This window comes from Mytilus californianus, unplaced genomic scaffold (assembly GCF_021869535.1).
Source record: "Mytilus californianus isolate M0D057914Y unplaced genomic scaffold, xbMytCali1.0.p SCAF_6, whole genome shotgun sequence".
NCBI classification, from domain to species: Eukaryota; Metazoa; Mollusca; class Bivalvia; order Mytilida; family Mytilidae; genus Mytilus; species Mytilus californianus.
The window spans coordinates 91,297,115-91,324,028 of NW_026262712.1; the positions used below are offsets into that span (position 1 = coordinate 91,297,115).

At 33.9% G+C, this 26,914-nt stretch overlaps 1 protein-coding gene and 1 long non-coding RNA gene across 3 annotated transcripts in view; one reads left to right on the forward strand and one right to left on the reverse strand.

Annotated features, from left to right (window-relative positions):
• LOC127706347 (uncharacterized) overlaps positions 1 to 26,914 on the reverse strand; it is a 349,955-nt gene that overhangs the window by 106,891 nt on the left and 216,150 nt on the right. The gene's annotated exons all lie outside the window — the stretch shown is intronic.
• Positions 1 to 26,914, forward strand: part of LOC127706366 (uncharacterized) — an 80,935-nt gene that overhangs the window by 8,341 nt on the left and 45,680 nt on the right. For both annotated transcript variants that reach the window (XR_007984435.1, XR_007984436.1), the window contains exon 2: positions 5,805 to 5,965. This is a non-coding gene — a long non-coding RNA (uncharacterized LOC127706366). The remainder of the gene's footprint in view (positions 1 to 5,804; positions 5,966 to 26,914) is intronic.

Below are 26,914 nucleotides of genomic sequence, written 5' to 3' on the forward strand. Positions count from 1 at the left end.
GACTTTGGACTTTGAAAATTTCATGAAAATAACAGTTATGAGGAATTTAAGTCTACTATGATGAGTTACAGATCAAGTTTAGGTTTGGTTCTGCTCCGCTAATTTTTGTCGAAATACTAGGCTTTTGGACTTTGAAAATTTTATGAAAATAACAGTTATACAAGGGTCTTTTTGCCTTTTATCGTCAAGTGTTAAACTCCTGTTTTTTCGCTACTGTTAGCTTCAAATGAGCCTTATTTTTTTATCGTCATTTGTCAAATCTCATTTTGTAGATACCGTTAGTATCAAATGGAGTAAAATGTTTATCGATAACATTATTTTAACAAATATTTTACAGTCATTTGTCATGGAGGTACTCCATTCCTACACTCTTATACAGACTTATTTTCCAAATGCCTTCACATATTGAGCTGATTTTTAGTATGTGAGTCTACTATGATGAGTTACAGATCTAGCTAACATTTGGTTCCGCTTTGCTGAAATTACGGGCTTTGGACTTCAATCATGAAAATAACAGTTATTATACAGACTTTCATTCTCAAATTTCCACTACTAAAATTGGCTTCTAGCTTTTTTTGTGAGCAGGGCCATTCATGTTGTTCCGACACATCTAGTTTTACCTAACTTTATAGTACTGGCACAGCTTTCTGTTCAGTCATTGTTAAAATGTGTACTCTTCAGAAGGTATTTGTTATTTCAATCTTGAGTAACTCAGCATCGTACTTATATCAAATATAAATAGTATTGCTGGATGTTTTGTCAGCTGGGACAAACAGAAAAAAGCTTTCAGGGAGTAGCAATGTATTAATCTGTTTTTCTGTCTATAAGATATTGTAATTTAAAATAGAACAATTTTATATATATAAAGATATTCAACCAGATTTTTTTACAAAGAATAAATTATTTTTAAACAGCTTTCTATCCTCTACATAATCATTTGCAGTAAGATGGAACAGCTTTCTATCCTCTTCATAATCATTTGCAGTAAGATGGAACGGCTTTCTATCCTCTACATAATCATTTGCAGTAAGATGGAACGGAGCTGTTGATGATTTTAAATCATTGTCTTTGCTGTTTATATATGTTTTCACATACTTCCTTGTCTCTGATGCCTTTTACTTGTCTAGACTTGTGGTGATTAACACCCTGTGATACAATGTTGGCACCTTTCTGTTGTTGAAGGTCGTGTGGTAACATCTAGATTTCGTTTTTGTTGATTTTCAAGTTGTTGGGTTGCAGTCTCATTGACGTTTACCCTATGTCTCCTTGTATTCATATCTGATATGAAGGGTTGTTTGGGGTCGAACATTTGATATTCTAAGAGAGGAGAGGGATTTTGTCTTGCAGGAACATTTATTTTCAATAATTGCAGGGAGCAATGATTTATGGTTTGAGACATTGCTACATAAATATTTATTTTTGAGGGTCAGATTAATTATTGTTAAGCTACCCTTGAAATAATATTTATTTTTGCTATATTCAATTTCAGGTCATTGATTTTCAAAGTCATCCTGTCCCCATATAGTTTTTCAAAATATTTCTGGAAAAAAGTGCCTTAAAATAACAATGTATTCTGAATAGCATGTTCCTTATAATACTTGTCAAAATTTAGCAATTTTCTGATTCATAAAAAACTTCAGTGAATGATTTGAATATTTCCCTTTGTAATATAATGGAATATCTGCATACTTTTGCAGACATTTTTACATTTTCTTAAGTCTGCAACAAAGTCACAGAATATGAGAGTGAGACATGCTAATCCAGTGGCCTAGGATCTGCAGCAGTGTAATCTATTTGTATATAGAGCTTTATATTTCAGAGGGTAAAAAAACTTGGACTGTCCATTACCTTATATACAGGTGCCTTTTGGTTTGAGGATTCCATCTGGCATATGTCGATTGTCCTTGACCTCATTTTCATGGATAAAATGACAATGACTGCATAAACAACTGTATAGATGAAGATGTGGTATAACTCTCCACAAGAGACCATATGACACAGAAGGTTTATTTATGACTCCATTTTATTAATTTTATTGATTTTATTATGAGTGATAGGACAACTATATTTGGTATTTAGAGAATCATTGGAAGATATACATGTCCTTCAGATGTTTCCTTCATGTTACAGTTCAGCCATCAATGTAAAGTTTATCTGTTGGTTTCTCTCTAGGCATTAAGGTTTCAGTCTTGTAATTGACAGCTCTTTGGCTAACATGCTAAAAGCTGATCTTTCAAATATTTTTTTTAAGAAAATGTTATAAAGAAAAATTTGTATGCACATATCATGTACACTTGTAGTACAGTTATACTGTGATTTAATGACAACAAATGTGGAGGAAGCAGGAGTTACCTGCCTGGAAAGAATCACCAACTACTGCAGGAAAACTGACAATCCTAGTCAATTAAAATCAGAGTGGAACACACCTGCCACGTGAAGGTTTCAAACTCACAACCTCAAGTGTTGATGTCTAGTAATCATTGTAGAAGAACTATTTAGACTATGTATCAACTGAGGACCCTAGATGTATGATAAATTTTGTTCATATAATGATATATTTTGAAATCAACAAATTAAATATTTCTCTTTCTAAAATTTGCTGAAGGAAGCTTAAGTACATATACAAAAAAGTAAATAGTTTACTTCCATAAATCTGCTTGTTTTTGAAATTTTTATGCCCCCGCCTGGCAAAGGGGGCATTAAGTGTTACCCTAGACCGTCTGTCCTTCCTTTCGTCCTAAAAGTATTTTCACTAAGCATGCTTGAGAGGGGGCATTTGTATCCTTTAGACACATTCTTCTTTTTTGTAGTATGTGATGTACAATAAGTTATTTCCCTGCTTATTCTTTTTTAGCTCACCTGGCCCGAAGGGCCAAGTGAGCTTTTCTCATCACTTGGCGTCCGTCGTCCGTCGTCGTCCGGCGTCGTCCAGCGTCGTCCGTCGTCGGCGTAAACTTTTTACATTTTGAACTTCTTCTAGAGAACCACTGAATGGAATGAAACCAAACATGGCATGAATGTTCCTTATGAGGTGCTGACCAAGTGTTGTTACTTTGTAGCCGATCCATCATCCAAGATGGCCGCCAGCGGGGGACTTAGTTTAACAAAGGACCCTATGGGAAATGCATACAAATGACTTCTTTTAGAGAACCACTGAATGGAATGAAACCAAACATGGCATGAATGTTTCTTATGAGGTGCTGACCGAGTGTTGTTACTTTGAAGCCGATCCATAATCCAAGATGGCAGCCAGCGGGGGACTTAGTTTAACATAGGACCCTATGGGAAATGCATACAAATGTCTTCTTTTAGAGAACCACTGAATGGAATGAAACAAAACATAGCATGAATGTTCATTAGGAGGTGCTGACCAAGTGTTGTTACTTTGTAGTTGATCCATCATCCAAGATGGCCGCCAGCGGGGGACTTAGTTTAACATAGGACCCTATGGGAAATGCATACAAATGACTTCTTTTAGAGAACCACTGAATGGAATGAAACAAAACATAGCATGAATGTTCCTTACAAGGTGCTGACCAAGTGTTGTTACTTTGTAGCCATTCCATCATCCAAAATGGCCGCCAGCGAGGGACATAGTTTAACATAGGACCCTATGGGAAAGGCATACAAATGACTTCTTTTAGAGAACCACTGAATGGAATGAAACAAAACATAGCATGAATGTTCATTAGGAGGTGCTGACCAAGTGTTGTTACTTTGTAGCCGATCCATCATCCAAGATGGCCGCCAGCGGGGGACTTAGTTTAACATAGGACCCTATGGGAAATGCATACAAATGACTTCTTTTAGAGAACCACTGAATGGAATGAAACAAAACATAGCATGAATGTTCCTTACAAGGTGCTGACCAAGTGTTGTTACTTTGTAGCCGTTCCATCATCCAAAATGGCCGCCAGTGAGGGACTTAGTTTAACATAGGACCCTATGAGAAATACATACAAATGTCTTCTTTTAGAGAACCACTGAATGGAATGAAACCTAACATGGCAAGAATGTTCCTTATGAGGTGCTGACCAAGTGTTGTTACTTTGAAGCCGATCCATCATCCAAGATGGCAACCAACGGGGGACTTAGTTTAACATAGGATCCTATGGGAAATACATACAAATGTTTTCTTTTAGAGAACCACTGAATGCAATGAAACCAAACATGGCATGAATGTTCCTTATGAGGTGCTGACCGAGTGTTGTTACTTTGAAGCCGATCCATAATCCAAGATGGCCGCCAGCGGGGGACTTAGTTTAACATGGGACCCTATGGGAAATACATACAAACGTCTTCTTTTAGAGAACCACTGAATGGAATGAAACCAAACATGGCAAGAATGTTCCTTATGAGGTGCTGACCAAGTGTTGTTACTTTGAAGCCGATCCATCAACCAAGATGGCAGCCAGCGGGGGACTTAGTTTAACATAGGATCCTATGGGAAATACATACAAATGTTTTCTTTTAGAGAACCACTGAATGGAATGAAACCAAACATGGCATGAATGTTTCTTATGAGGTGCTGACCAAGTGTTGTTACTATGAAGCCGATCCATAATCTAAGATGGCCGCCAGCGGAGGACTTAGTTTAACATAGGACCCTATGAGAAATACGTACAAATGTTTTCTTTTAGAGAACCATTGAATGGAATGAAACCAAACATGGCATGCATGTTCCTTTCGAGGTGCTGACCAAGTGTTGTTACTTTGAAGCTGATCCTTCATCTATGATGGCTGCCAGATGGGGACAATGTTTAACAAAGGACCCTATGGACAATACATACAAATGTCTTCTTTTAGAGAACCACATACTGAATGGATTGAACCAAACATGGCATGAATGTTCCTTATGAGGTGCTGACTAATTTTTGTTACTTTGAAGCTGATCCTTCATCCATGATGGCCGCCAATGGGGGGACTTCCTTTAACATAAGACCCTATGGGAAATACATACAAATGCTTCTTCTAGAGGTGCACTGAATGGAATGAAACCAAAACATGGCATAAATGTTTCTTATGAGGTGCTGATTAAGTGTTGCTACTTTGTTGCTGATTTACTGTTCAAGATGGCCACCAGGATTTTTTATTAAATTACAGGACCAATATTAAACCAAATTTGGCCTCACTCATTATTAGGGTATCTGTTATGATTTTAATCTATTTTTACATGATTTCCAAAACAAAAGTAGAATCAGGTGAGCGACACAGGCTCTTGAGAGCCTCTAGTTAATAAATTCATTTGAAAAGTATCCAAATATGCAGATTTATCAAACCAAAAAAATTACTCTTGTCTTTCAGCACAACCATAATTGAATGGTCAATTTGATCTTATTTCCACAAATCGACCCATAACCAATTTTTAAGATAAACTTCAAAATCATATAAAAAATATCTCCTTTTCAAGGATTCATAATTGTGCAAGTGCTTCAAGTCCTCAACTTTGTTATTGTTTAATAAGAGTCCTTTTAAATTTCTAATATTCATGTTTTATTGCTTCAAAATGGATGAATTTCCAGGAATGATGTCATTTAATCACTTCAATTAAAGTGAAATTACTGTCCTTTCAATTAGCTGATCTTCAGATTTGTGCAGTTGAAATAAATACAGCAATTTACAATGATTAAGTAAATTAAATAAGAACTTTGGAGATGTAATTCAATTCCAAGATGGAAATCAACGTGCAAATCCTTGAACTTATTTGCATAATGTCCTATTTCTTCAAATTTCCATTTTGTAATTTGTAAATTTTTACTTATTATATTGTCAATTGTTCAGGAAAATGTTTTTTTTTTTTCTAGATTTTCAACTTGAACATGAACAAAAAGCTGCAATAAAGTAATCAAAATTTCCTGTCACGGAATCCAGAGACGAGGAAAAAAGAAATTGTCTGTACTTATAGAAAAATTGTTGTATTTAGTTGGAGTGAAACTGACGAGGGACATTGATTTTTTGTCAATTTGTAAGTATCTCCTTAAATCCCTATCATTTATTTACTGGACACTTTCCGTATGATATAGAATATCTGTTCTCAGTGGCATTTGACATCCATAGAATCATTTGATACATCTTATTATTAAAAGATTCATTTGTATTAAGCTGTCAGACTGGTATTGGAAGTTGTATGTGCTGTATGGAATAGTTTTATTAAAGGTAGGCTAGTTAAATTATTAAAACATAATTTTATTGTTTTTATAATGGAACAATTGTAAAAGTTGTTTAAAGTATTGAATAAGTACAGCATTAAAGTTTTGATATGAATATAATTTTCTTTAATTGTTGCTTTGATTTGAAAGATACATAATACAAATGTTTTAATTGGATGCATATTTTATAGATATTATAAGATATTCCATAAAATAATGTTTATTTATTATTTTGTTCATTTTTACAAAAAGTGAGGGGGTGTTATGGTTTTTTTTTTTTTTTAAATATTCTGATTCCCAACTTCGAAGATAAATTATTTTGATCAGGGAGAAGGAAAGTTAAATTTTCTGAATGAGATGCTGCTACAACAATAAGATATAATTCTAAAAAGCTATTGAAAGGTTGTTTGTCAATGATAGTAAATCCAAAGGCCAGGTGGAATAAAAGAATTTACCCTGAAAAAAGCCCCAAAAATCCTATTGTTGATGCAGCGTTTGTAAATAATTCCATATCGTAGCTATTGGTAAATTCATTTTCATAAAACATAGTAATGCCGTTCCATTTTGACAAAAAACATAACCAAAAGTCTAAATTGGTTCTACATTCTGTACTTAAATGCACGAAATCAGATAAATCATTAACTGTAGTTGACAAATTAATCAAATAAGAAACAAAAGACCTTCCAGATAAAATAACCCTGGAAGCAAAATTCAAATGTCCCAATAACTGTGTAAGTTCTCTTTTTGTACAAGATGATTTATGTAATATTTTGTGAATAAAATTGCATATTCTTTGTACCTTATAATCAGGTAATCTGGTTTCCATTTTATTACACCCCCGCTTTAAAAAAGTGGGGGTATACTGTTTTACCTCTGTCTGTCCATCCATCCGTCCGTCCGTCCCATGAATGTTTTTTCGTCGCATCCTTCTCAGGAACTACATTATAAGGATTTCTGAAATTTGGTTTCAGGGTTTATATAAGTCAGCTATACTGTGTGATGTGTTTTCAGATTCATCACTTGACAACTTCCTGTCTACCGAACACTTGCATCATTTTACACATGATAGCCAAGTTGAAAATTTTTGTCACATTTTTCTCAGGAACTACAAAACAAGGATTTCTGAAATTTGGTTTCAGGGTTTATATAAGTCACCTATACCGTGTGATGCATTTTCAGATTCATTACTCAACAACTTCCTGTTTATCGAACACTTGTATCATTTTACACATGATAGCCAAGTTGAAAATTTCAACTTCCTGTTTACCGTCAAGTATTTGGGCGGGGGTATCATCAGTGAGCAGTAGCTTGCAGTTTGACTTGTTTGAATCTAGTATGATACCCAAACATTCTAAACAAGTAGTAGGGCCAACTGTTTTATGACTAGCAATGGGAATACCCAAACATTCTAAACAAGTAGTAGGGCCAACTGTTTTATGACTAGCAATGGGAATACCCAAACATTCTAAACAAGTAGTAGGGCCAACTGTTTTATGACTAGCAATGGGAATACCCAAACATTCTAAACAAGTAGTAGGGCCAACTGTTTTATGACTAGCAATGGGAATACCCAAACATTCTAAACAAGTAGTAGGCCCAACTGTTTTATGACTAGCAATGGGAATGTTAAGACATTTAAATATTGTCATCTAGGTTACAACAGGTAAGTTAGACCAAACATGTCAAACAAGCTTGATAAGCAAGGTCGTAATAGAGTATTTTACGATGGTAAAGAAGTGTGTAACAATTTTAATAATGTAAGGGGTTGCTACAGAACAACAATGTAATCTTCTCCATGCATGTTCAAATTGTAGATCCACAGGTCACCCTGGACCTACATGTACAGGTAATAGACAAAACCATCACAATGTACACATACCTCAAAAAGCTTCACAAATCTTCAAAAATAACACTAGTAGCAAAGATGTCACTCAGACTAAACCTGATTACAAATCATGACTACATTTGGAAGATTATTCCATGGAAGCATCAATCATCTCTCCACCGTCAGTTCAACCCCTTTTAGTAGCACTCTGCTACGACCCTTTTGGAACCCTCTGTGTTCCAGTTGATTGGCGGAGTGTCCATGTCCACAGTGCTTGGCTACCCACTATACCAAGTGTTGTCAACAGGGCTAGTTTTTGCCTGGAGCAAAATTTTCCCAGCTGAGATTCTGACTCCCAAAGAGCAAATTTATATTATATATAATGAAAGTTAAATTTTATCCAGCATTTGTCAAATTGTTGAAGTTATTAAATTTGATCTCTTTTCTAGTCAATTTGTCTGGTTCTGGTTTTTATAGGGTCAATAATTGTGGTTTTTCATCTACATTGAGAGACTTGTAGTGTTTGGATGTTCAATAAGCTTGAATAAGCCCATGTTTGTATATACATGTTTATGTTGAGCTATCATTTGGCACCAGTCGTTCCATGGTTTAAGAGATAACACTTTGATAGACACTTTTACACAAAAGGATCTCCAAAATTCAATAAGAGGTCTTAATGTCATCACAAAGCACAGTCGTACCCAGGAACATATGGAATGTGTTAGGGGCGTCACTTGGCATTTGTCTTCACCAATGTGCTTACATGTCTATGTAGGCCTCAAGTCATCACTTTGCATCTGTTGCTCAATGTTTCTTAAGCTGTCATGTTTCCCCCAGGACGAAAGTATAAAGTACATTTTTTAGTAGTATTTTATATAGATATTAATTAATTAAGGTGTTATTGGTACATGCATAGGTAAATATTTTCTTATCTTTTGTACATGACATTTTATCCATTTGATCATTCCAATTTAGGTTATTGTTGATATATAAACCAAGAAGTTTTTCACAATCTACAGTCTCTAATTGTTCATCTGAAATATTGATATCTAAACTGTTCCCTGTTGAATAAAGCCTATGTTTTGAACCAATAATCATTGATTTACATTTTTTTTGGCATTTAAGTTTGATACAATTTTCCAGACACCAGTTTTCAATTATATAAATATCATTTTGAAGGTTAGCATTTAACTCATGTACATTATTACCTTTACTGTGTAAAGTAGAATCATCTGGATATAAATCTACTAATGAATTGTCTATGTTAGTGGTAAATCATTGATGTATAAAATAGATAACAGAGGGCCAAGGATAGAACCTTGTGGTACACCAGTTTTTATGTATTTAGTATCAGACATGACGTTATTGACCTTAACTTGTTGAATTCGTTCAAACAAGGATGACTTAAACAAGTCTACTGTGTACAGTTTGAAACATTATAGGTTTCACTCCTGTAAATATAGACAATGCAATTTCCCATAGGAACTCCCTTTGTGGCTAAAGCTGTGCCACTTTTACTATGAAGTTTTAGAAAAAATTATATCCTAGAACAGAAAGTTGATATGCACTACTTTTTTATTCAAAGGTCAAAACATGGGGCTGTGCGGCATATTTTCAACATTTATATGCCCCGAACTTCTAAGAGTTTAAACTTATATTAAAATTCTGCACTATCCCTACCTCCACTTTGGGTGTCCCTAAGAACTTAATTATTGCCACTTCCATCTGTTTTTATACTGGTAACATTCCCAAGTTATTTCTCTGTGAGATGAAACATAGAGATCATATCTGGGAACCAGTACGTAATCAAAATTAGATATCTATGAATATTATATATCTCCCCAAAATAGGCGTGGCTTGTGAAACAGCTGTATTTACAAAGTGCAACCTATAATATTCAAGTTTTTTCAATAAAATTATATGATTAACCAGATCAAAAGCTTTCTTTAAATCTAGAAATATAACTTCGTCTATTTCTCCATCATCTATATTTGTTAACCATTCATCTACTAATTTAGTAAGTGCAGTAGTGCACAAATGTTTAGGTCTGAAGCCTGACTGTGTAGTATTAAGAAGGTCATTACTATTTATATATATATATACAAACTATCAGCAATATGTCGTTCTATGATTTTGGAGAGACAAGGCAAAACTGCTATTGGTCTATAATTATCAGGATTACAAGCATCGCCACTTTTAAAAATTGGACAAACTCTTGCAGTTTTAAAAATACTTGGAAATTGACCACATTTGATGCTTAGATTAAATAAATATGTTAAAGCTGGTGCAATGACATCACTGCACATACTCAAAATGTTTGTTCCAACTTCATCTAAACCAGTTGCTTTAGACTTGTCAAGTTTTTTTAAATACATCTTTACATCTAAAATACTCATTTCTGGTATAATGAATTTTTCACTACCCTTTTGTAACTTTGATTTCACAAATCTGTTGAGTACATCGAAATTTGGACCTTCATCATCATTACATATTTTGTTACCAACTACACCTTCAGCAATATTTGTGAAATGCATATTAAATGTATTTGCTATATCAACATCATTTTCAATTACACTATTTTTATATTCTAAATGCGTGATATTATTATGTAATTTTTTGGGATTTAAACTTTTTACATACTTCCAAATAGTTTTACTATCTTTACAATTTGAAATAGCATTTTGAAAATAATTTTTTATGTTCAGTTCCTAAAACTTATTTTTGACCTTTACAAAAACACAAAACAAAACAAAACAACAATTTGATACTTGCATAGTACACAAAATTTTCAGATTAAAAAAAAATCGTTACCCCCTCTTTAAGGATGTTGGATGCTCCTCTTGTTTTTGATTTTTTTGCTAGATATTTGGAATTCTCTGGTTTTATCCATGTAGTGCCATTAAAAATTTTGCCCGCTAACCCTTTTTTAGCTCACCTGGCCCGAAGGGCCAAGTGAGCTTTTCTCATCACTTGGCGTCAGTCGTCGTCGCCATCGTCCATCGTCGTCGTTAACTTTTTACATTTTGAACTTCTTCTAGAGAACCACTGAATGGAATGAAACCAAACATGGCATGAATGTTCCTTATGAGGTGTTGACCAAGTGTTGTTACTATAAAGCCGATCCATAATCCAAGATGGCCGCCAGCGGGGGACTTAGTTTAACATTGGACCCTATGGGAAATACATACAAATGTCTTCTTTTAAAGAACCACTAAATGGAATGAAACCAAACATGGCATGAATGTTTCTTATGAGGTGCTGACCGAGTGTTGTTACTTTGAAGCCGATCCATAATCCAAGATGGCCGCCAGCAGGGGACTTAATTTAACATGGGACCCTATAAGAAATACATACAAATGTCTTCTTTTTGAGAACTACTGAATGGAATGAAACCAAACATGGCATGAATGTTCCTTATGAGATGCTGACCGAGTGTTGTTACTTTGAAGTCGATTCATAATCCAAGATGGCCGCCAGTGGGGGACTTAGTTTAACATGGGACCCTATGGGAAATACATACAAACCTCTTCTTTTAGAGAACCACAGAATGGAATGAAACCAAACATGGCATGAATGTTCCTTATGAGGTGCTGACCAAGTGTTGTTACTATGAAGCTCATCCATAATCCAAGATGGCCGCCAATGGGGGACTTAGTTTAACATAGGACCCTATGGGAAATACATACAAATGTCTTCTTTTAGAGAACCACTGAATGCAATGAAACCAAACATGGCATGAATGTTCTTTATGAGGTGCTGACCAAGTGTTGTTACTATGAAGTCGATCCATAATCTAAGATGGCTGCCAGCGGAGGACTTAGTTTAACATAGGACTCTATGAGAAATACATACAAATGTTTTCGTTTAGAGAACCATTAAATGGAATGAAACCAAACATGGCATGCATGTTCCTTTTGAGGTGCTGACCAAGTGTTGTTAATTTGAAGCTGATCCTTCATCCATGATGGCCGCCAGATGGGGACAATGTTTAACAAAGGACCCTATGGACAATACATACAAATGTCTTCTTTTAGAGAACCACATACTGAATGGATTGAAACCAAACATGGCATGAATGTTCCTTATGAGGCGCTGACTAAGTTTTGTCACTTTGAAGCTGATCCTTCATCCATGATGGCCGTAAATGGGGGGACTTCCTTTAACATAAGACCCTATGGGAAATACATACAAATGCTTCTTCTAGAGGTGCACTGAATGGAATGAAACCAAAACATGGCATAAATGTTTCTTATGAGGTGCTGATGAAGTGTTGCTACTTTGTTGCCGATTTACTGTTCAAGATGGCCACCAGGATTTTTTATTAAATTACAGGACCAATATTAAACCAAATTTGGCCTCACTCATTATTAGGGTATCTGTTATGATTTTAATCTATTTTTACATGATTTCCAAAACCAAAGTAGAATCAGGTGAGCGACACAGGCTCTTGAGAGCCTCTAGTTTTCTTTTCATAATTTTATTATACCCCACGCAACGAGTTGCGGAGGGTATAATGTTTTTGACCCGTCAGTCCGTCAGTCCGTCAGTCCTATTTCTTGTCATCGCAACTCCTCTCAAACCACACAACAGAATTTCACAAAACCTTTTTAGATAATAAGGACATACTATGTAGTTGTGCATATCGACAGGAAATTACGATTCAATTTTTTTTCTAGGAGTTACGACCCTTTGAACTTATTTACTTTAATGTACTACTGCAACAGTTTGTCATCGCAACTCCTCTCAAACCACACAACAGAATTTCATGAAACCTTTTCAGATGATAAGGACATACTACGTAGATGTGCATATCGACAGGAAATTACGATTCAATTTTTTTTCCAGGAGTTACGCCCCTTTGAACTTATTTGCCCAATATACTACTGCAACCTTTTGTCATCGCAACTCCTCTCAAACCACACAACAGAATTTCATGAAACCTTTTCAGATAATAAGGACATACTACGTAGATGTGCGTATCAACAGGAAATTGCGATTCAATTTTTTTTCCAGGAGTTACGCCCCTTTGAACTTATTTGCCCAATATACTACTGCAACCTTTTGTCATCGCAACTCCTCTCAAACCACACAACAGAATTTCATGAAACCTTTTCAGATAATAAGGACATACTACGTAGATGTGCATATCGACAGGAAATTAAGATTCAATTTTTTTTCCAGGAGTTACGCCCCTTTGAACTTATTTGCCCAATATACTACTGCAACCTTTTGTAATCGCAACTCCTCTCAAACCACACAACAGAATTTCATGAAACTGTGTAGATAATAAGGACATACTATGTAGATGTGCATATTGACAGGAAATTAGGATTCAATTTTTTTTCTGATACAATTTTTTTTTCTTACACTTATTTTATTTCTCCAATGACAATGTGGGGACTTCTCCAATGACAATGTGGGGACGTGGGGTATGTGAGCGCGCTCACTAAGGTTCTTTCATTACAAATAGTTTAAAAAGCCATATTTGAAAATCTTATAAAATCCTTGTTATTTTTTCATTGTTTTTTTCATGAAAAAAGGTGCCAATGTTAAAATATGAAAAATCTAGAAAGGATCAATTTTCCCGCCCAATTTTCAATGACTTATATCCCGAAAACAAGCACACGGACCCTTCATTTTTTTCTGCTTTTTAAGTTCCTTCGTTTATATACTATCAATTTATAACAGTCTTTTAAAAAGCTTGTTATTTTGAAACAGAGTAGCAAACATCCTTAAAGTTAACTGGTTGTTCCCTTACATCCTATAACTTGGATGCCAGCCAGTACTTTATATCAAGTAAAGTCACCATAAGTAAGTGATATTCATATTTTGGTATAAGTAAGAGGAGATCTGGGTAATACATCACTGAGACAGCTAACCAATGATACAATTATAACCAACAGTCATATAAAGGACAACTAATGGTCACTAATGGACAAATGTCTATACAATATGTCAAGTTCTTTAAATTTAACAAAAGTTGTAAAATAATTTAAAAGAAACAATCTCTATCAGCATAAACATTTCCCAAGTAGCAAACAAACATGAATATATGACATTATATAGACAACCAATGACCAGGTTCCTGACTATGAGTATGGATATATCTTAGGGTAAAACTATAGTTTTTGAGATCTCATTTTTTTTGGTGCTCATTGTTGGTTGAGGAGGTTTTGAGACCATTACCATCTATATGTATGCACACTAAGGTTTCAACTCCCTCAGGCAAAGTTGACCTTAGATGGATTTGGCTATTTTTTTAGGTCCTTTTTGGTCATATAGCTCTTTAACTGTTTTGGTTCTCATACATCATTGGCTTTCAAATATTAGGCTTTGAGCTTTCCTGATGAAGATAAATCCATAAATGAGCTTCGGACACATGGAATTTGTAATTGTTGTTTTCAGTTTTTCATTTTTAATTAGTAACCAACTGATTTAAAAATCTTATTGGTATGCAGGTACGCACATGGCAAATATTTGAACATAACATTATATAAATAACACATAGCTGAGAGGGTGATAGAGCAGATTGTTACCCCAAAAACATTGTCAACTGAGGCGAAGCCAAGGTTGACAATGTCTTTTCGAGGAGTAACAATCTGCTCTATCACCCTCTCAGATATGTGTTATTTAATTTATTATACTGAATGTTCTGTTATTACTGTCTATTAAATTTCAAATTCAAAGTAATAAACTATGTCGTCTTGTACATAACAATCATCCGTATAATAAAGGGCACACTTAAGCAAGCGTCTCTGTGAAGGGTAATAGAGTATTTGCCATGGGATAGAGTGAATTGTCTCCCTCATATTAACCAATCAAAATCTGGCATTTTGACATGAAGTATAATAAAATCAAATTGCTATGTTTAAGTTCATGTTAAAGTTGTAAGTGGATTTTCATTTCTTTGATTCTATCTTTAACCATGCAGCTTGATGTTAAATAACATCCATTGAATTTTGCTGGTTTTCCACCAACACATTATCAAAAGTCTCTTTGCCTTAGTTATGTTCTGAATCCTATTTTTCAATATTAATTGACCTTTAGCCATATAACATGGTATGGTGAAGCATTGAGGAGGATTGGACAAAAAAGTAGGGCATTCAGACCTACAATTAAAATGTACCTGTGACGTAAATCTATTGTTCAAACTCTCCCTTATCTTTCATGAATGGAGACATATTTTCTAATGTTCATCTTTATTCATCTGGCTGTTTTGCTCTTTGGATATTTTCAAGGGCACTTTTTTTAAAAAAGTGCATCTAGGGAAATAATTCTAAAGGTCATAAAGTGATATTGAATGAAGATGAAAATGCTGATTGTTTTGTTTTGGTGGGATTATGTAATACGATAAACACCAAATATCTCATTATTAACAAACAGCTTTTATTTGAGAGTTGTAATTCCATTTTATAAAATGTAGTATCGTATTACTAAAATTCAGCAACAATATCAGCAGTTTGTTTTCCGATACAATCTTGTCTGAATTTCTGACACAGATATTATCCATTTCATACCATTCCTCTTCTGTGCTTCAGGGGCCTCGGTGGCTGAGTGGTCTAAGTATTTGAACTACTGTATCACTAGCCCGTTCACACTGAGGTTGAGAGTTCGAATCCCACACATGGCAGGTGCATACAACTCAAATCTTAATTGACTAGGTTTGTCAGTTTTCCTAACGTTACATTTCAAATGTTGTATTTTTATTTTGTACAGCAAAAATTGTTTGTTGCATTTTAAGATATAAATTGAAAATAGAAGAGTTACTTGGATAGTTTCTACAATAATATTATGGATTAATGAAATAAATAGTTCAAGAAACTGAAATGGTCAAAATGACACATTTGGTATATAATCTGTATATTGTTTAAATGTTCATTGTTATAATCTGAATATAGTACTAATTAATAGAATTTGAGGGGGTATGTATTAAACGTGAATACGGCTTCTGTTAAATATTGGGCGTGCTTTATATTCAATTTTCAACAGAAACGCGCAACATAATCAAATTCATTCACTGTTTTTGTAATATGTAGAGTGGCAAATATTACAGTTATATCGGCATTGGCAAAAATTACAAATATACCAGCAGTGCAGATAATGGAGTTAATCTTGAAATGTTAAAATAGAATTATAACAAATATTTTTAATCGTGCATACTTTTTAAAAAATCTTTTTTTTTACATATCTAATAACAGGGAAGAATGAAAAATACTTTCAGTCTGCTTGGATTGCTATTTAAGACTCATCTAAAAATTGCAACAAATTTTTGTTCGTTGTAATGAGCAAAGCGAAAGAAAAATGTTTGTTTTATGCATGAAACACTGTTTTCTTGTGTAATTTTAATTTCATCTAAAGAATGGTTTGAAATATAGAAACACATTCTGTTTCCGAAATTGCTAATAAGCGAGCACAACCTTAATAGTTTAATAATCTATACTAAAGTGTCACATACAGGGAAATTTATTTCTAGTTATACCATTTCATTTTTCTTTGACGATTCTACATCCAATATTTATTAAAAGAAAAGCACACATAATCCATTAACATATATGCATAAATATTAGGTTTTTTTTTCTCTCCTGAAACAGACACAAATGAATATCCTTTCAATTCCACTACAAGAAAAAACGTTGTTTCAAATGACTTAAAACATAAATCTGGATGAACTTAATTCAAGATCTTTATATAATGATTATTGTACTGTACATAAAAACTTCGTTAAGTTAGTAGATGGTTAGCTTGATGTTAGAATTTTGCTTGTGGATTAATGGGTACAACATGGGGAAAATGAAAGGTTTTGCTTGTGGATTATTGGGTACATCATGGAGGGAAAATGAAAGGTTTTGCTTGTGGATTATTGGGTACATCATGGAGGGAAAATGAAAGGTTTTGCTTGTGGATTATTGGGTACAACATAGGGGGAAAATGAAAGGTTTTGCTTGTGGATTATTGGGTACAACATGGGGGGAAAAGAAAGGTTTTGCTTGTGGATTATTGGGTACAACATGGGGAAATGAAAGGTTTTGCTTGTGGATTTTTGGGTACAACATGGGGAAAATGAAAGGTAAACCATTAAAAAAGGAAACAAAATTCTTTAGAATGTTATACTCAGAAGATTCATTTTAAATATTTTAAAAAAGTGTATTTTTAAGTTAGCGAAAGTCCAGATAACTGTCCATTCCTGGGAAATAATGGACATTGGCCCTAAGGGCCTCTGCTCCATTCTTTCCAGGAATAGACAGTTATGTGGACTTTCTCTATAACTGGGACATGCTTCATTGACATATTGATTCAGTTTAATTCTTTGATTCTGTGTGACAGTAAAGGTAAATATGGTAATGCATACTGCCAAAAGTTGGTCAATTTGACCTACATTCAATACTTCTTCTAGTATTCATGTCTATGTTCCAGTTCAGCCCTGCATACTTCATGTTTCTTGGCATTGGAATGTATTTAGATAATTATCATGGCTTTGTAGAGAGACATCAGGAAGGAAGTATATAATGTTTGCAAGCTTTCTAAGATTTTTAGGCCTTTTTCTTACGTTTCTCTTTTGTACTGTTTCATATTTTGTCATCCTGTGGTCTTTAATAGCTTACTATATACAGTATACAGTGTGTCTTTCCTATTGTTGAAGGCTGTACATTGACATGTAGTCTTGACATCATTGTCCATTGATTTTTGGGGGAATTGCTTGTAATTGGCAGTCATAGTGTCTTTTTTGTTTTTAGGGATGAGGGATGGATATATACCCTGCCATGTCCTGTCTGTGTTTTTGTTTGATGGTTTTCTTTGTATCAATCTGATGAGTTAAGCCTTTTTCAACTGATTTTTATAGTTTGTTCTTATGTTGTTCTGTTACACCACTGTCCCAGGTTAGGGGGAGGGTTGAGGGCTCACAAACATGTTTAACCCCGCCACATTCTTTATGTGCCTGTCCCAAGTCAGGAGCCTGTAATTCAGTGGTTGCTGTTTGTTGCTGTATAATCATTCTATCTTTAACCATGCAGCTTGATGTTAAATAACATCCATTGAATTTTGCTTGTTTTCCACCAACACATTGTCAAACGTCTCTTTGCCTTAGTTATGTTCTGAATCCTATTATTCAATCTTAACTGACCTTTAGCCATATAACATGGTATGGTGAAGCATTGAGGAGGGTTGGACAAAAAAGTAGGGCATTCGATCAGACCTACAATTAAAATGCACCTGTGACGTAAATCTATTGTTCAAACTCTCCCTTATCTTTCATGAATGGAGACATATTTTCTAATGTTCATCTTTATTCATCTGGATGTTTTGCTCTTTGGATATTTTCAAGGGCACTTTTTTTATAAAGTGTTCACCTAGGGAAATAATTCTAAAGGACGTAAAGTGATATTAAATGAAGATGAAAATGCTGATTGTTTTGTTTTGGTGGGATTATGTAATACGATTAACACCAAATATCTCATTATTAACAAACAGCTTTTATTTGAGAGTTGTAATTCCATTTTATAAAATGTAGTATCCTATTACTAAAGTTCAGCAACAATATCAGCAGTTTGTTTTCCGATACAATCTTGTCTGAATTTCTGACACAGATATTATCCATTTCATACCATTCCTCTTCTGTGCTTCAGGGGCCTCGGTGGCTGAGTGGTCTAAGTAGTTGAACTACTGTATCACTAGCCTGTTCACACTGAGGTTGAGAGTTCGAATCCCACACATGGCAGGTGCATACAACTCCAATCTTAATTGACTAGGTTTGTCAGTTTTCCTACGGTAGGTCGTGGTTTTCTCTGGACACTCCATCTTCCTCCACCAATAAAAACTGGCTGCCACTAATTAGCACATTAGTGCCAAAAGTGGTGGTAAACACCAATTAATCAATCAATCAAACAATCTTCTGTGCATCTTTAAAATATTAACTGTGTTAATTCAGTTGAATTCTTTTGTAATATTGAACACATTAACATTATTCAATAATAAAAATAAGAGAAAAAATATATTTCACATAAAGATTTGCTTTTAATTCTAAAATTGTTTCTTGCATTTTAAGATATAAATTGAAAATAGAAGAGTTACTTGGAATATTGTGGATTAATAAACCAAATAGTTCAAGAAACTGAAATGGTCAGTTTTCTCAATTGAAATGTTTCATATTTTTCATGTCTTGGCCTTTTATAGCCAACTATACGGTATGGGTTTTTCTAAGTTGTTGAAGGCCATACGGTTGCCCATAATTGTGTTCATCCACTTCATTTGAACTTTGGAGGGTAGTTGTCTCATTGGCAATCATACCACATCTCCTTATTTTCATATACCACATCTTCTTGTTTTTAAATTCTTTAGGCTTCAGTTTATGTTACAATTCAATCCAATGTAAGTATTTATGTTCTTCAATGGTTTATTCACCTACCATGAAGAAGTGGTATGTATGGCTTATATCTTAATAGGTTTTAATATCAAAAGAGAATTCATGTTTTTTTACAACTATAAAATGCTATTATTGAACTCAATAAAAACCAGTATATGACCGATTTTCCATAATTAAATGACAATTTAAGGTGATATGAACACTTGCAATCAAATTCAGTTTTAGAATAATTATTATACCCCCGCTTTAAAAAAGTGGGGGTATACTGTTTTACCTCTGTCTGTCCTTCCGTCAGTCCACCCATCAGTCCGTCAGTCCATCCATCCGTCCCATGAATATTTTTTCGTCGCATTTTTCTCAGGAACTACTTGACAAGGATTTCTGAAATTTGGTTTCAGGGTTTATATAAATCAGCTTTACCGTGTGATGTGTTTTCAGATTCATCACTCAACAACTTCCTGTTTACCGAAATATTTCAGCGGGGGTATCATCAGTGAGCAGTAGCTCACAGTTTTACTTGTTATCAGTAAAAATATTAAGCAACTACAATTGTTCTAGGAACAGATTTTTCATGATGTCACAGTCAATCTAACACCTTTAATAATTTACATAAGTGTGAAAGTCCTTATTTATGAAATTTAATAACAGCAAGAACTATTCTTGGAAAATATGTTGCATGATGTCACTAGTAACATAACAATGTCAATGTTTTACAACAACCTTTAGAATTGAATGCAGAAAAGGTTAGAATGGATATTTACATGCATTATGTATGCTAACATTAATTACATTAGAATACAATCAACTGTAAGTTTTAATGTTTTTTTACATTGTGATCTCATTTTGAATGTTATTAACCATGGATGAAGGTTTTGCTTTTTTGAAATGATAATGAACATATTTTGTAGAGGTTTAAATACTCAATCTTTTAAACAAATTTTAGATATGGTCCTTCCAACTTTCTTTACTTTATGATTGAATCAAACAAGTTAAGACATGTCGATTTATTCCCAAAACACATTTGATCTTATATTAAAGATTAAGCATAATACAACTTATAACTGACTGATAAATTAAAAAATCTGAATATTCCTAGAAATTAATGTGCCTCAGGCAAGCTTTGACTATAATTAGTATCAAGCCATCATGCAGCATCAAATATTAAAATCCAGCCTTCAGATTCTATATTTATCTGTTTACTGTCCTTTATTTGAACTGAGTGTCTCCTTAAATTTTATTTGAAATTCAAAACAATAGCATTCAAAATTTATATACTACAATAAAATAAATAAACTTGAAAGAAAGCTGTCAGTTATTGATAATTCAATCATTTTATTTGAATTTATTTTTTATCAAATAAGCAAAATTTTTATAAGAGAGGAAAATAATATTTTTGAAATAGTCTTCATTTAATTTTTTAGCATGAAACAGTTCAAATTTGAGTTTTGATAAAATTTTGCTTTGGAATTACCAGATTTTCAGATTGTTTTGATAGATAATAACTTTTGCCATTCAATGAATTCATCCTTTTGAGATCTGATGGTATTAGTAGTTCTGTCTTTATTGAATTTGTTATGGTGCCTACTACTGACACACTCAGGATGTCACTGCTATGAGATATAGTCTTTAGTGATTGATAGGTGATAAGCTCAGCATGATCCTTCTATAATTCTGTGTTCTATAATATATTTATATAGTGTCTTCATGGGAGAGTGTTAAGCGTTTGCAAATAATTTTATTTAAGTGTGTCAGAATTATAAATTCATAACCATATTTAAAATGTATGAGATCATATACCAAGGTGGGATGGACCTAAAAAAAAATCAAAATTTGAAGGACAATATATTGGTTCTGTCCTTGTATGGCTTGATATCTCAAATTGAGATATTTATTATGTAATATGTCCTGTTGCAATGTCTCTGATAAAATCTTATCTCCTACTGAGTAGTCCTTCTGTAAATGTGTCTTCTTGGTGTCCTCTATGAAAAGTTATCTCCTACTGAGTTGTCCTTCTTGACATGTATCTTCTTGGTGTCTTCTATGAAATGTTATCTCCTAATGAGTCATCCTTCTAGGAACATGTCTTCTTGGTGTCCTCTATGAAATGTTATCTCCTAATGAGTTATCCTTCTAGGAACATGTCTTCTAGGTATCCTCAATGAAATGTTATTTCCTTCAGAGTTATATTTCTTGAAATGTGTCTTCTTGGTGACCTCTATGAAAACTTTAAAGTTATCTCCTACTGAGTTGTCCTTCCTGAAATATGTCTTCTTGGTGTCCTCTATGAAATGTTATTTCCTATTGAGTTATCCTTCTTGAGATGTAATTTCTTGGTGTCCTCTAAGAAATTTTATCTCCTAATGAGTTATCCATCTAGGAACATGTCTTCTTTGTGTCCTCTATGAAATGTTATCTCCTAATGAGTTATCCTTCTAAGAACATGTCTTTTTGTTGTCCCCTATGAAAAGTTATTTCCTATTGAGTTATCCTTCTTGACATGGATCTTCTTGCTGTCCTCCTAGAAATGTTATCTCCTAATGAGTTATCTTTCTAGGAAAATGATCTTCTTGGTGTCCTATATGAAATGTTATCTCCTAATGAGTTATCTTTTTAGGAACATGTCAATGTAATCTCCTAATGAGTTATCCTTCTAGGAACATGTCTTCTTGGTGTCCTATATGAAATGTTATCTCCTAATGAGTTATCCTTCTAGGAACATGTCTTCTTGGTGTCCCCTATGAAAAGTTATTTCCTATTGAGTTATCCTTCTTGACATGGATCTTCTTGCTGTCCTCCTAGAAATGTTATCTCCTAATGAGTTATCTTTCTAGGAAAATGATCTTCTTGGTGTCCTATATGAAATGTTATCTCCTAATGAGTTATCTTTTTAGAAACATGTCAATGTAATCTCCTAATGAGTTATCCTTCTAGGAACATGTCTTCTTGGTGTCCTCTATGAAAAGTTATTTCCTATTGAGTTATCCTTCTTGACATGTATCTTCTTAATGTCCTCTATGAAATGATATCTCCTAATGAGTCATCCCTCTAGGAACATGTCTTCTTGGTGTCCTCTATGAAATGTTATTTCCTTTAGAGTTATATTTCTTGAAATATGTCTTCTTCTTGTCCTCGATGAAATGTTATCTCCTTCTGAGTATTCCTTCTTGAGATGTCTTCTTGGTGTCCTGAATGAAAAGTCATCTCCTACTGAGTTATCTTTTTTGACATGTATCTTCTTGATGTCCTCCATGAAATGTCATTTCCTACTGAGTTATATTTCTTGGAATGTGTCTTCTTGGTGTCGACAATGAAATGTTATCTCCTGCTGGGGTGTCTTTCTTGGAATATGTCTTCTTGCTGTCCTTTATGAAATGTTATCTCCTAATGAGTTATCCATCTTGGAATGTATCTTCTTGGTATCCTCTATGAAATGTTCTCCCCTGCTGAGTTATCTCTCTTGGAATATGTCTTCTTGGTGGCCTCTATGAAATGTTATCTCCTAATGAGTTATCCATCTTGGAATGTATCTTCTTGGTGTCCTCTATGAATTGTTGTTTCCTACTGAGTTATCCTTCTTGAAATTTGTCTGCTTGGTATCCTCTATAAAGTGTTCTCCCCTTCTGAGTTATCCCTCTTTAAATGTGTCTTTTTGGTGTCCTCTGTGAAATGTTAAATCCATTTTGGAATGTGTCTTCTTGGTGTCTGAAATATTAAATCTTCTGAGTTATCCATCTGTGAATGTCTTTTTGGTGTCCTGTATGAAATATTAAATCCAACTGAGTTATCCATCTTGGAATGTGTCTTTTTGGTGTCCTGTATGAAATATTAAATTCTACTAAGTTATCCATCTTGGAATGTGTCTTCTTGGTGTCCTGTATGAAATAATAAATCCTACTGAGTTATCCATCTTGGAATGTGTCTTTTTGGTGTCCTCAATGAAATATTATCTCATGTTACTGCATACTCTAACAATGACTTCATGATTCCAATGATATGTTGTGTGGTGACTGAATGTGAAAATATCTTTGAGGAGTTCTTAGAAGATAAGTATAGTAATTAACCAAAAACTATTGTGGAAATCTTTAGCTTTTTGTTGAATAATCAATTATAGGCACACATTCTTTTTAATGTAGTATTTTAAGTAAGAATGATTGAATTCCAATATTGTTTTTGTACGCAAGTTGTAAATGCAATATGTTGAATCATTTTTAAGCTCACCTGGCCCATTTTGGCCATTTATTGAGTTATGTGGCAAAATCATTTGTTTTATGTTGTCTTTGTTTGTTGTCATGGACTCAGCTAATTTGTTTTCATTCAGGGACATTGTGGTTCTTGTTGTTTGAATACGTTGTTGGTGTTTAATCACATCTTTTATGATCATGTGATTACAGGGAATCTAAATTGATAGTGGTAGGAATATTTGCAATTTTTTTTTCTTTTGCAAAGTATTACCAAGATTATTCAAAATAGAGTATAAGTAACTACACTGTGCATACTAGTTTTAATGGACACAAAGATTGATTGAATATTGTTTGCTTAATGTCCAATGGCAAATATTTCATGCATGTTCAGGAGCAGAATAATTATCAATAAATACAAGAGGTATGTCCTGCAATAGGGGATGGACCTGGATGATGGACAGGAAATTTGGATTGTCAAATAAGGCTATATTGAATAGTGACAGAAATTTAGCCTTGTAACAGGCCTACCTCTGACCCTTAACTTACTGAGAGTGTGGCACTATCTTCTTCATGAGGCATGACACAACATGACTGTGAACTATACATCCCACACAGCCAAACAGACACCCCAATTTGGCAAGTGTTTTACTGCAAGTCAGAAGAAGACCAATGGATGACCATATTTCAATACCCAAGTCAACACTTGGGTTTCTGGACACAAAGTCAAATTGATTAATTTCATTTGGAAGTTGGAGAATTGAAACACAAAACTGGTCTCCTTATTAAGTATTAAATACCTAAAAGATAATCATTACATCTACAGAATTAAACACACTACAAAAACAGCAGCATTGCATAACAAAGTACACTTGCTGCTTACAAGGAAGCTATTAAACCAAGAGTTCCAAGTGGTGAAGTTGAAATCATCCCTTTGTAAATTTTACAGACGCCATCATAGTTGGTTGACCATTATGGAATATCTGTTTCACAGATGATGATGGATATGTTCCAGTTGTCATAACCACAATCCCGTCCTCTTTTCCCCAGATGTGACCTACCAAATTAGACTTTTACCGGGTTTGTACTTAGATGAGCAACAAGACAGGTGCCACATGTGGAGCAGGATCTGCTTACCCTTCCGGAGCACCTGAGATCACCCCTGGTTTCTAGTGGGGTTCGTGTAGCTCAGTCTTTAGTTTTCTATGTTGTGTTTTGTGTACAGTTGTTTGTCTTTTGGTCTTTTTCTTTTTTTGCCTTGGTGTTGTCAGTTTATTTTCGACTTATGAGTTTTAATGTCCCTTTGGTATCTTTTACCTCCCTTTTGCATCAACAGAAAAATAGTCTGGTAGTATACCACATCAGCAGCAAAATATGGTACACTGCAACAACTGTATTACATTACTAGAATAACATCAAACACAGAACACAACAGCAGAATACAGTATTTTGTAACAACAGCAGAATATTGTACACTACATCAACAGCAAAATGCAGTACACTACATAAACAGTAAGAACTCATTCAACAATCTAGTATGCTACAAAAACAGAGAGTGATAGGTTAACTACAACATCAGTTGAATACAATAAAAAATCATAACAAGAAAACCATTTCATGGTAAACACTCTTTCATTATATTTTATATGGAAATTTTTATGCCTCACCTAGGGGCATTATGTTTTTCGGTCTGTCAGTCCGTCCATCCAACTGTCCCGCTTCAGGTTAAAGTTTTTGGTCAAGGTAGTTTTTGATGAAGTTGAAGTCCAATCAACTTGATACTTAGTACACATGTTCCCTATGATATGATCTTTCTAATTGTAATACCAATTTAGAGTTTTTACCCCAATGTCATGGTCCACTGAACATAGAAAATGATAGTGCGCGTGGGGCATTCGTGTACTATTGACACATTCTTGTTGTAATAATCTTCAATTTGATATATTATGTTCCATATGGTACAGTTCAATAGAAAATCTAGTTTGGTTAGTAAAAATGTTTTTTTAGAAACTCTCAATAAGATAATTCCTTTTGTTCTGTAGTTATTTCAGACCTGAGTATTAATGCAACATTTTTGTGAAAAATTTTATGAATAAGGCTTAGCATGGTTTTAAATGCCACTATAGCAATGGCAGTCTGATGTTCTGCCTGAATATTATCTTGACCTAATGTCCTCCTGCTACAGTCAACAGGATGATAGAATTTGATTTAATTTCCTGACCTGACTGCTCCCAACAGAACCAATGACAAACTTAATACCATGGTTGACAAGCACAATCAGAACGTTATTGGTCAATTGTCTTTGTTAATAACAAGAACAAGAATTATTTTGTTTCAAATCAAGAAGAAATTATAGAATTACTTATTTCATAACTAGCTGAATAGTATCTACTGGGATGTGAATTAAAAGGTTCAGTGTTATAATGGAAAGATGAAGAGAGAATACCATCATATTTTTAGTGCTATCACCTTTCACTTAATTTACAAAAATTAGTCAGAACTTCGTTTTAAAAAGGTCCTCCTTTTGGATCTGGATCAAATTGGTCACATTCTTCCTTTGGGTGTGTACATGTCTTTCACTGTTGATAAAGGTTAAAATGTTGCATATTTTTACCAGCTGATTGATTCCAGCTCTTTAGAGCATCCAGTTATCATTCAAATAATTCTGAAAATGGTAATTAACCAAGAATTTATCTATTCCATATTTTCTCACTGAGTGTCAAAGAGTTCATAAAATTTACTGTCCCTATATATCTCATTCCTTTGATGTCGTACATCAATATCTGAGTATGCAAGACTTGTTCAGTTCTTCTGTTCAATTTCATTTTTAGGCAATCAGATGGAAAACTCAGTGAATGAATAACAAAATTTATAGCAATAGATAATTTGAAATGTTTTTCAAATCACCGGAGTTTTACGTTCTGTATTTTAAGGCTGATTTGATCAAAAGTTCCATTCCCACCATTAAAAACAAAGTAAGTAGCGTCACAATATAAAAGGAAGTTGTGTCATTGGCAATTATACCACATCCTCCTATTTTTATATAGGTTCCAAAAAGTCATTTTAATATAGTCTTTAATGTCATAACTGGCATTCTGAAGAACAATTTTGAAATACACAAATTCTACAAACCTAATAATTATAACATATATAATATTTAAGGTGTGACTGTACCCTTAAGGGGGAAGTTCTACTCCCTAAATTATAATTCTCAGATTTTGGAAATTGTACATTCATTGTTTAAAGTAGTAGGTGTGTTTATGAAGTAGTATTGGTATTATGGACAGTTGATATTTGGTCTACTTATGCATAAGCAGAGTTTGCGAAATAATTTTTTCCCTGGTGGTCCTTGAAGAAAATCTGCTGGTACTCACTATTATTATATTGCAAAATACCAAAA